Here is a 12,112-nt window from a genome sequence, read left to right on the forward strand (position 1 = left end):
ATTTTAATTATAACACCTTTATTTCAAAAGGTCATACTGGCTAATACTTTAAGGAAACGCTGCAATTAGGGCGTCAATAGATTATTATTTTATTTTTAAAACCCAAAGATGGTCAGTCCCTTTATTAAACAAGATTCTCATTTAGTCTGAAGATTTGTTATTTTGGCGTAATTGATTACCTAATTAGCTGCTGATTCATTTTTTTCTGCTGAACAACTTGATTAATTGGCTCATCCTTTAAACTCTACTGTCTGTACAGTATTTTGTATTGTGGTCTTAAATAAGCATAGTATCCGAGAACATCTCCCATCACTGACCGTTGTATAAAGCTATTTGTTTTAAACAGACAACTTTCTGAGCCGTGTTCTGTTACCCATAAAGCGACTAAGAAAGAGTTTTTTGCATGCATTTAATAGGATGACAGGATTTCAAAAGTAGTTTAAGTGATTTTTAACTGACACGAGTAATCAATGAGCACATAATTCATGGGAAGTGCTAATTAAACAGACGGCCACATTTCACCTTGTTGTAGGACACAAAACAACCTTAAAGGTAAAGTCACTAACAGAGGCTTTAATTAACATTTTACACTTGAAAGCTGACTGATATTTTCCTCATTTGCAATTTAAAAGGTGTGTGTTCTTTTTTTCATTTCCACATTAAAAGGGCCCTTCATTGGATATTCATGGCCGGGCAGATGTGTTAGGTTCCCCTCAGGCAAAGTATTCAACAGTTTCCTGTTGACCAAGGTCGCACTCTCACTGTCCGCTGGCACTTCCTCTTCTCAGTGAGGACACGAGCTCATTAACGTGTTGACATGCAGATGAAAGTCTCGACTGATCTTGATGGTAACTGAATAAAAAATAAATGTGAATGAGTCAATCTGTATGCTGAGCTGGAAAGATGCAAAACATACTTTGATAAGACAACGAGGGTGTGCTCGGAGGAAAAAAGGGGCTCACGTCTAATATTCACCTCTGCTTTACTTAAAAGAACATGGACCAAAAAACTAAAACTTAAATGTTTACTATCACATGGGATGTAATTTTCTTATTGTTCAGGAAATATTGAACACTTGTTTGGTTACAGGATGTTTTTGTAAATCAGTAAAGTTGTCGTGTTAAAGGAGCTCAGCAGAACATCTATGTTGTGGCAGAAGCCGGTCATTAGCTTATGTGAGCAGAATTTTAAGCTAGCGTTAGCCACTGTTGCTCTCTGTTAGCGGAGAGGCGAGTGGCACCAGGACCAGGGAGGCTACTTGAGAATATTCTTTGAGTCACATCCACCAAAATGTTGCTCAGACAGGTCCAATAAAACAATGATTCATATGTGGAAATTGCTACAAATTGTTTTAGCCCCTTTAAGTCCTTCCTAAGTTCTTGGTAACAGCTACCTTCTTCAAATTATCACCTTACTAAATTGGGTAGCTAGTAAAACATTTGTAACTAATTGGTTGCTAAGAAAGAGCCGTTACACTGTCCAGTCACAGGAAATCAACATGAAGCCAGTCCTTTTTTAATATCAAAAAGGATATGCGAACTTCTTTGATCACTGCTCTTGTTTCAGTTGTTGTTACAGATAAAACTAGCAAAGACATTAGTAAAGTATGATTGGTTGCTAAGAAACAACAGTGTGTACGGCCATATGCAAACATCTTGAGGTCAGTGTAGAATCTCAAGCTAACATAGCCATCAATAACGGTTTTAGGAAGCCAACCTCCGCTGCCGATCTTCTCTGAATGTCGTTAGCCTATTTCTTTCTTCGATTTATGCATCATACACAAAGAATGTGGAGTGAGAGGGAAATGTTGCATGATGCTAGCCTCATTTATTTTATTAGACTAACATATTAGCATGTCTGTACTTTACAAGTATATTGTATTGTATATTTAAATGTAAATTTCAAAACTTGCATTTCATATTTTTTTTAAAAGCTTTTTAATTAAGTGATCATGCCAGATGTGTCAACTGTATCCCTTTACCTTTTTGTATATTTTATTAGCAAGTTCACGTAACTTTTGTTATAACTTTTTTGTTAGTTCGGTTAGCTACACGACATTGTGTGTTAGTGTTAGTATTTAGTTAAAATACAATCTCTGGGTAATGACTGGCCACTGAGGTGTTGTAACAAAGTAGCTAGCTAAACCTAGAACATATTGTTAGGTAGTCTGCTTACAAAGTATCAGGACATTTTGAAAGACATTGTCTTTAATCCAGCACAGCTGTAGGTGGAAATTATTGTGCAAGTAATGTTCGCATGTAAACTTTGTGATATTCTTAAAGTAAAAGCTCTTTGACTTTTACTTTTTACACTTCAGGATAAACTTACTGGCAACATTTTCTTTAATCCACATCAATGGTTTGTTGTTGTCTCAATAAACATCTATATAATCCACCGTCCATCAGCACCAGGCATCACTCTGGGTAAACACACTTCAGTAGACTGACTCGTTTGTGCATGAGGCTGTTTTTTTTGTTCTCACAATGCAGGTGATTTAGTGATAAGCAACTCTATTGTTTATTGAAAGTTGTCTTGTGAATGGTTTATTGCCTCTGTAACAGCTGCTCAAAGGTGTGAGACTCATCCTTTGGTCAGGTAGACAACTCCTTTGTATTCGAAGAGAGGCAAATGGGGGCAGTTGTGAGGAGCAACCCCCACAAACTGCTCCCAAAGCGACACAAAGAGAAGATCCTGCAGACATTGCGGTGTTCTGTTCTGACATCTGACTGAATACGTTTCATCAGATGTCTGCTTCTGTCGTTCCGTTTGACACCACGTACTCCTGTTCCAACTGCAATTAAACATTTTTGGCAAAACTATTCCTTCTGCTCCATTTTCTCTCATCTTCAGTAATGTTTTAATTAAAAGTTGTCAATAAAATGGATCGTGCTGGAAAGAAGCTGCTGGCTGTCGGGCAGTGGATCGATTCTTTAGCCTACTTATGGGACGGGACCTACATCTGTGTGAATTCATGTTGTTCTGCACACAAATAACAAAAACTTAAATTCCAGTTACTGCTGTCAAAGTTTGTTACATCCTCAATAAAAAGGTATCCGTGGGAGGAGCATTTGCATTTTCATTTCAACTGACGAGTCAATTTAAGATGAGAGCCGTGTGGTTTAACTCCAATTGGCTCATCTACTATAAACTGGCTGAAACACAGGGACATTAAATTCTTTTCTGTAGCTGGATAACCATGTAACGTCAGACTAGATCCAGTTTATAATAACTTGCTCTGCTTAGGCAATCTGATGCTTTTCCAGCGCCTCAGTGTGCTGACTTCTCAGCGGGGAAAAAACAAACAAAAACACAAACTTAGCAGGAATCTAGGGAAGGAATGCCATGTTGGAGTATTTTGCCTGCTTGTAGTGATTGATTAGATCCCTGCAGACTCCGGCAGGGTTTTTTGGGCGAGTGGAGGGGGGATCTCAGCGTTCCCAACAGGCCCACTCATCGATGGGCTGATTGCTTCCTCATGGTCTCCTCTGCCGAGGCCTCACGCTGCTAACCAACACCAGACAGCAACAACACCTTCCTCTAGCTCGACAAGTCGTTGAATGCAGAGCCCAAGGAGAAATCTTACTTTTTTTCTTGAAGTACGTGCCAAAAATGGGATAGTTGTTTGAGATAATTTCACTCTCCTTCAGTGTAAGTCATTACTTTTCTTTTCTTCCTTGAAGGTTTTGAATACCCTGAACTGTCTCATCAGAGGCCTCAGCTCAACGTGTCTGCTGCAGGCCCTTTGAATCATCCCCACAACCGACACCGCCGATCCCATCATGCCTTCTTTCTGCACGCTGCATAACGGAAAAGTGTGCAGCAGCCTTGCAGCGTGCCTCAGCTCTCACATTCCTCTCCTGGTGAAATCATATTTTCTAGCCGCCGCTGATTTGTTTGGTCGCAGCGGCGCCTGCGTGATAGATGTTTTTCTGGCTGTGAAACACCTCTCATACCCCTCACTGCACACCCCCCACCCTCAGACAGTGTAGAGTGAAGTTTGGAGGTATGTGGAGCTGCAGGTCGGTCTGACAGACGGTGCCAGAACCTCTGCAGTCTGAGTGGAGCACGTAAAGATGTTGGCGGCGAGCTCGCCAAGCAGCTAATGCTGCACGTGGCTGGCAGCCAGACATTATACTCAGAATAGCAACGGTGCTGAAAAAAGCCTACCCAGCATGCCTAGCTCCAGGTATTGCAGCCTGCCCGTAACAACATACAGTAAAGGGATGGAATGGCGGGGAAGGTATGTCTGTGTGTGTGTGCGTTTTCAGTGGATGCTGTTTATATCAAAAGGCAGAACAGCTCAGAATGGAAAAAAATGTATGCGACACATAAAAGATACAATTATTTTTTTAGTTTGGAGGGAACTATTTATTCATAAATGTTGAATGTGACATGGAATTGTGACTTAAATAAGATTTAAGCTGCCTTCAAATAGAACTCATGAGCTCATTGACAGGGCACCGAGCAAGCCTGATGTCCAAGTGGTTCAGTCGGCGAAGGTAATGGCAAAATGGACATTATTTTTTTAGTTTGGAGGGAACTATTTATTCATAAATGTTGAATGTGACATGGAATTGTGACTTAAATAAGATTTAAGCTGCCTTCAAATAGAACTCATGAGCTCATTGACAGGGCACCGAGCAAGCCTGATGTCCAAGTGGTTCAGTCGGCGAAGGTAATGGCAAAATGGACACCAAAGACTCCACTGAGGCTAGCAGTTTAGCAAGCTAGCACACTAGGAAAGTAAAGCAGGAACTGCAAAGGCATCGTGAGCTAAAAGATGAGGCTGCTGGGAATATGAACACATGAAATAAAGAAGAAGAACAGCAGGCTGCGTTACATTTCTATCCTCCAAAAAATGACTCTATGTGGCCGTCTGATAATGTTAGCCAACACATAACATAGTCCTAAATGTGGAATGTGTAATTTCCACTACTGAAGTCGCTAATACCCCAAGAGAGGCATGATTTAAGGACTCTTCTCTTGAACACAGTTAACACAACCCTCTTGGACGGCTGTATTTCCTATAAAGCTTAACTCGCTGAAGGTGGCGCCATTTTTTCTTGGTCGGTTAACGACAACTGCTCTAATCTGTGTTTCCATATTAGCAATGAATCAAACTGCTACAGCTAACATGAAAATAGTTGCATGTAGTAACAAACCCACAACAAATTATCACCCGACTGCCCTCCTTCTTGACTTTATGGAGCATTTTAGCATCTTTTAGCTTATTGTTTTGGTTCGACTGCCAGCAACTTTACTGTTTTGGCTCCCTCTTTGAACTCCTCTCAGCTAAACCCCATTTTACAGCCACAGCAGGGGAGCTGTGGTTAGCCAAAAACTCTGATAAACCCACCGTGCACTGCCTGCCCGGCACCAAACGGCCGATAGACAAAGTTAGCAACCTGCAGGTGAACACAGAGGAGCATGTAGCAGCGAAATAGCCAGATATTGGCAGATTTCACAGCCAAACAGACATAAAGACAGCAATGTACAGATAAAGACAGCACATGGAATCTCCATCGATACATTCATACATCCCGGCCAGCCACCTCTGCTGGATGTGTAAAGTAGCATCTGTTTGCAGACACATTCCATTATTCAACTTTCTAAAATGATAATATGTCCGTTGTGTGTTTACAGATGCTGCTTCTTCAGTTTACTCCAGACTAATCCCATGTAGCTATACCGCCTGCTGCCACATCAGCCTCACAGAGGAGGTCTAGTGAAAGTCTTGTTGAGGAATTCGACCAGCGAGACCACTGGGGCCTCTGAGGTGGGCTTTTTTCTTTTTTGTCAGCGAGTCTGAGAGGATCATCACTGGCTGTTTTTTTGTTTTTTTTGGTCTGTTGCATCATTTTTTATTATTGCAACAATCTGCTGTCTCTGCTGTTTTCAGACTTAATGTTGAATTTCTCCCAACTTTCACAAGTTTAATAAGTTGGAGGTTTTGGCAATTGATCCAAAACAAACCAGTCATATCAAAAACACACGACTTATGATGCAGGAGGACGGAGGAGCCACCGGACACTTGTGAGCTGTCATAAACTGTCTGCGCATCGCGTCTGAGGGGGAGAAGATCTTTGGACGGGCGCGGCGCGAGGCCTCATTCCAGATGTCAGGCCGTGTTCATGTTCCTCGCGGCCCAACACAGGAGCATTTAACGTCGGAACAGTGTACGGGTTGTCAGGGCCGAGCCTGTGTGAGGTTGATGCTGACGGGTGGCTGAGAGGCTCCAAAGTGGCCTGTGTTAAGGGCTGCGTTGTGTGGCCGCCGCCAATTACGACTCTCAGAGCCCCCGAAACAAAATGTCCGCTGTGTGAACTGGTCAGTGGGGACAAATGAGGCAGTGTGTGGAGCTCGCTGCCTCTTATAATTAATGGGACGACTGACTTTGGCATGGAGTGTGGTGGCCCAGAGTGATGGCCGTACGATTTGTCAACATGTGTCCTTTCACCCCGTAATTTCACCTCCCCCCCAAAACACACACACACACACACACACACACACACACACACACACACACAGGCTGCCTGAAAACAGAAAGACACCTACTTTTTACTCAACAGCTTTGCCTCGGAGCAGGTTTCGTAATCCCAAACTCGATTATCTCGCTCTTGACACCGTGGTATAGAGAAATTTCACTCCTAATACGGAGATCGTTACATTTATCAATATCAGTTTTCTAAATGTGAAAAAACACCAGCAAACGCGGCGCAGGCGCTTTCACCTTTGGTTCAAGGTTAGCGCGTATTAGCCCCGGGCTCCAATTGATTGTAATTATCTCTCACCCTGCGGCGAAGTCGCAGCTCATTGGTAACCCAATTTCCCTGCGTTTGTTAGCTCTTATTAGACCAGCCTGCTTTTCATCCAATAATAAAGCTGCCGCACGCAGACACACTGACCGAAAAAGTCAGTTCAATATCCAATTTAACTTCCCAATCAACACTTTTGCCCTTTTCCCTCACTGACATTTACTCCACACCACTCGCTGGCCATGCTCCACTTAATTAGCGTGCATGCCTGTTTCACATGTACACATGAGTACACATGCTAAGGCCCGGCACATTGCAGAGGAAAATGTGCAAACTTCATTTGACAGGACGAAGACGGTAAGTGAAGAGTACCCCCACGTTAGAGACATATTGATAAAGTGCCGTTTTCAGAGATGTTGACACTTTCTACTGAAGGGACTGAGTGTGCCAGCGGAGTGAATCTGAAGTGTAAAGCACAATCTCATATCAGCGTGTCGGTGTTGTTCCTGGATCATCTTAACAAATGTCGGTTCAGGACCGTCGTCGAAACTGAACGATCAAGTTTTAATTATGTCACTGCTTAGAGAGACAGGAACAACACGCACATTGGGCACATATTTAATGTTGTGAAAAAGGTGCATTTGAACCCAAACAGTGACAGAAAAAAAAGTCAAGTGTAAAAGTAATAAATTAACACTATAGCAGCATGTTCCGAACAAACAAACAAACCCCAGTCGCACATGATGGTCTCTTATACTTGCATACTTGCTAATGTGACCTCATGAAAGATGAGACCTTCCCAGTCTGTGGATCTCTTTGCAAAGGACCCTGTGGGTCGGATTTTCCACAACAGCCCAAAGGAGGTGACTTTATATAGCAGTGTTACTCCCTAGGGCGTTCTATTCTCGGGGACATCATGCTAACAGGGTGCTGTGGTGTGAAGAGAGGTTGAAAGAGAAGTTTAAAGCGTTGATATTTTCTCGCACCTGGCCCGTCGCTGTGTGGAGTCAGAGTGATTGTTGCGTTGCTAAGTTGATTTGTAGGTGTGTGCTGAGAGGTGGCAGCGTTCATAACCTTGTGTCATTTGTCTAGAGTTGCTGTGATGATGTTATCAGGGTCTAAACTTTAAATCCAAACCTAATGTGTTGATATCTGCGGTGGGAGAAAACTTGTTTAAAACTTGATATCTGTAGCTTTTTGTTTATTTTTTCCCCCTTGCTCTGGCCTGAATCTTGGCCTACTTGCGTCCATAGTCTTTGTCTTGCTCAAGAACACTTCAGCAGACCCTCTGGTTGAAGAGGACAGGCTTTTGTGTCCCTAGACCCTAATTAGGACTTTCTTTTTGTACCCATTGTATCTCAGCCACGTCTGCTCTCCCAGCATCGCAAATCCGATGCTTCTTTAACGCGACTCTCAAAGTACCGAACGTCTGACGGTGATGGTGTTTGACTCCGGCTGTGTTCTGCCAAACAAGGCAGCAGTCACACCAGACCTCCTTCCTGCCGAGAGCCTCCAACCCCAGGACCCCCCACCTTCACACACTCACCTCACCTACCCCTCCCACCAGGAAGAATCAGCGGTGGGTCCACGGCAGTGATAAAGAAAGCCCAGCTGTTCAAACACTCGGAGGGGAACACAGCGGGGGTGGGTGGAGGGATGCATCAGCATATTTACTTTACAGAAATCAAACTCCATGCACGTCAACAGACCGCCACATAACACACATCTTCTTCGGATTACTATCTTGCTCATTGAAAAAAAGTCTTATACTGTTGGCGTTCAAACAGAAAAAGAAAAAAAAAAAACAGTGATACTTGACTGATTTGACTGTTTTTTGCCTTTACAAAAAGGTCAGGACTTTTTTTTTTTTCACCTTTTTGACCTCAGTTCTCCACAAGGACAAGGTTGTAATTGTTTCATCATTTAAGAGAACGCACACGTTAGATTGTATAAATATTGGTTCGATCTTTATTTACACAAGCTAGCTGAAGCATGGCCGTGCTGTGATGGAGACATTTGAGGACGGCAAAATTAAAATGAGATTTTGTTTTAATAAAATACTGCACGAGGAAGAAATCTAATTCTGCTTTGGGATAAAATAAACCTACTTTTGAAAGCAGAATATTTTCAAAAATGCATCATGATTGGACAGAGAGGTAAATAATACAAACATGAATGCGGGTGTTTTAGTCCTCCATCATGTCAGATATTCAATAAGAGGTATATCAGCTTGATATAATAACAGTGGTAAATTCAGTAAAAATGTTTTTTACAACCCTAAGGGTCAAAACATGAAACGAGGTTTGAGTCCTTTGAGCTACATTAACAGAAACAAGACCCCAAACAATCTAATTTCCAGTCATCTATATTGGTAACATTGTTTTAAATGTTGAGCTGAAGTCAACAAACAGCATCCCGATGTAGCCGTTCTTATTCTCCAGGTGCATGAAGACTAGGTCGAGGGCAGTGGAACGGCATCCTCTGCCTGTTGGTTATTGGTGACGGTCCAAGCTGACAGGGACGTTTGCTTTTTCTGTGCTGGAGTGCTTAGATCTTCACAATGGCTTCCTGTCAGTCAAAGAATAGATTTCAAAATCCTGATGTTGGTTTATAAAACGCCAAATGGTTTCGGGCCAAAATATATTTCTGATCTGCTGCCACGTCTGAGGTCGTCAGGTACAGGTCTGCTTACAGTCCCTAGAGTCAGAACTAAACATGGAGAAGCAGCGTTCAGTTATAATGCTCCACGTATCTGGAACAAACTCCCTGAAAATCTGCTCCAACTCTCGCCTCTTTGAAATCAAGACTGAAGACCCTTTCTGTTTAAGTTTAAGGCTCTTATCTGCACTGTGACTTTTATTTTCTAGTCTTGTCTATTTTATTCTTTTTTAGCCTACTTTCCTCTTTCTTAACTTGTTCTAATGTTTTGCCTCTTGATGTCTTCCTACTTGTTTTTAATGTATTTTAAATGCAATCTTTAAATTCCTTTACTGTCATTTTTGTGCCCCTGTAAAGCACTTTGAGTCACCTTATGTCTCAACTGTGCGGTACAAATTTACAAACCACTTTTTTAATTATCACTCTTAGTAAAAAAACATTTTAGTACAAGCCTTTCGGACCAATGTCAAAGCAGCATGCGTTTCAGTACTGAGTTGAAGATAAGTGGGAGACGGAAAGGGACACAAATGCTCACATATAACTGATCTCTGTAACTTGCTCATCATCAAGTCTCGGGGCACAACAGTTCAATGAATCCTGTGATTAAAACAACAAACTATCAAAAATGCCTGGTTCTCCTCGCCTGCTGGCTGGAGCCCGGAAGGGAACAGACACATGCTTTGACAGGACTGTGATGTTTGTGCAATGTGATGGGGGGGGGGGGTGCCTCACATTTGCATTTCAAAGACCACTTGTTAGATTAAACCGCATAGCTGTCAGGTCAGTGATGGGTTAAACGGGTCATTGCTGAAAACAATGTACTGTTAATAGGTGACTCATTTATGAATAGATTAGAGGAAGTGGATGTTTCTGATGGGAGATAACTGGGAGAAAGCCTGCAGGGGAAATGTGGTCTCAGTCAGAGCGTGACAGTCTGGACTGAACCCCGTGTGTCAGTGTCACCGGACCGCTTATTATCTTAATTCACCGAGGCGATGGCACTTTTACTCGTTTTACTTTATAAACGCCACACAAACAACAATTGGCTGTGATAATCAGTTGTGATTGGGTGACACCCCTCCAATTGTCAGGACCGGCCCAATCAGCCTGATTATCTGTGTCGTTTGTTCAGCATTGTGGAAAGCAGGAGGGGGACGGAGCACCCTCACGGCACCTCAGGGACTCTGATTACTCGGCCCAGCCCCCCCCCCCCCCCTGCCAACTTCTATCCTCAGCTAACCTCCCGCTGCTTGCCTCCGGAGTGCGTGCCCTCCTCTTCTCACCTCCTCTGTTCCTCCACCCTGACCTATTGTTTGGAGGCCGGCAATGCACGGCATTCAGGCCTGGCTTGAGCTCTTTGTTTGAGAAGCAGCAGGAGATACCTGGTCGACCACAGGCCTGTAGAAATATTTGAGAGGCAAAATGGCTTGGCTGAGATCTTGCTTTGCTATCAGCAGATATTTAGACATTTTAGACTCGAATCGGACACTAAAACGTTAGAAACAAATAGCAGTAACATATGAGAGCAGTATAGCTGCAGTGAAAGATGAAATCCACGGAGGCTCATACAGTCTTTGCATGGAGCACTCCAGACGGTCGACATTCTTTCCAAACTATGTGCCAAAAGTCTGTTTTTGCAGCGAGTATATACTGAACACAATAGACTCGTCAAAAGAGACCAAACAAAATCATTTTCTAAATACTATTTGAGGCAAAATAGCAGAGCGGCTACCTATTTTCTACTACTTGTATTTTCACAGGCTCATTTATTGATCACCGCTGCTTGTTATATCTGATTAATATCCCAGTAAACAGGCACCTATACTATTGGTTCCCTACCAATTGTGCTGTCCTTTGAGGTCAGTTCATTTGTTCACTTTATTCAGCCATGAAATGTTAAATATGATGCTACAGCAAGCAAACCGTTAGCTTACTTTAGCATAGCATTAAGACTGGAAGTTGGGCAAAACAGCTAGTTTGCCTTTCTGGTCTTTCTAATCTGGTTTGATTGTTTAGTCAGCTACTGTTACCACGGTCAGGGATACATTGCGAAACTTAACTTTTACTTTTACTAAAACACTTTATCACCTATTTAGTGAACAGATGCCAAATCAAAAGACTTGGTGGTTGATTTGTGGTGTAGTTTCTTAACACCCTGCACATGTAAGCTCAAAATTCTCTTCTTTTATCTGTTATTTGCTCTCAACTAATTCCTGAGAGAGAATGTATTTGTTTTGCTCTCCACCATGTTAAGGCTACTAGCTAGTGGCTAACTGTGACTGCTTGCTGTTTGGTGCTGGACAGGTAGTGTCCAGTTGGCTTTTGAGCTTTTTACATTTTTTTTTGTCGCTGAAAACAGCTGCCCGCTGCACCTGGACTCAACGTTCATATGAGAGCCGTATAGGGACTGAACCAAAACAGAGAAGCTACGGGCCTCAAAACCTGAACAGCTAGCTAAAATATGCTAAAATAGAAAGTAAAGCCAAAAGGGACAGCAGAGTCGTGTTACTTCTCTGTGGGTATGTCACTTTCTGCGACATTTGTCACACACATGTAGTCATGTAATCCATTGTTAATATGAAATAATGATTAGTGTGTCTTTAATAGCGCTCAGAAAACATCAAATTTGAACATCTCCCATGACAACTGGACAAACTCCATCTGCTGAGGAAGCCTGTGAGACGTGACTGTGAGCTCCT

The sequence above is a fragment of the Sparus aurata genome, chromosome 14 (assembly GCF_900880675.1).
Source record: "Sparus aurata chromosome 14, fSpaAur1.1, whole genome shotgun sequence".
In the NCBI taxonomy this organism is placed as follows: Eukaryota; Metazoa; Chordata; class Actinopteri; order Spariformes; family Sparidae; genus Sparus; species Sparus aurata.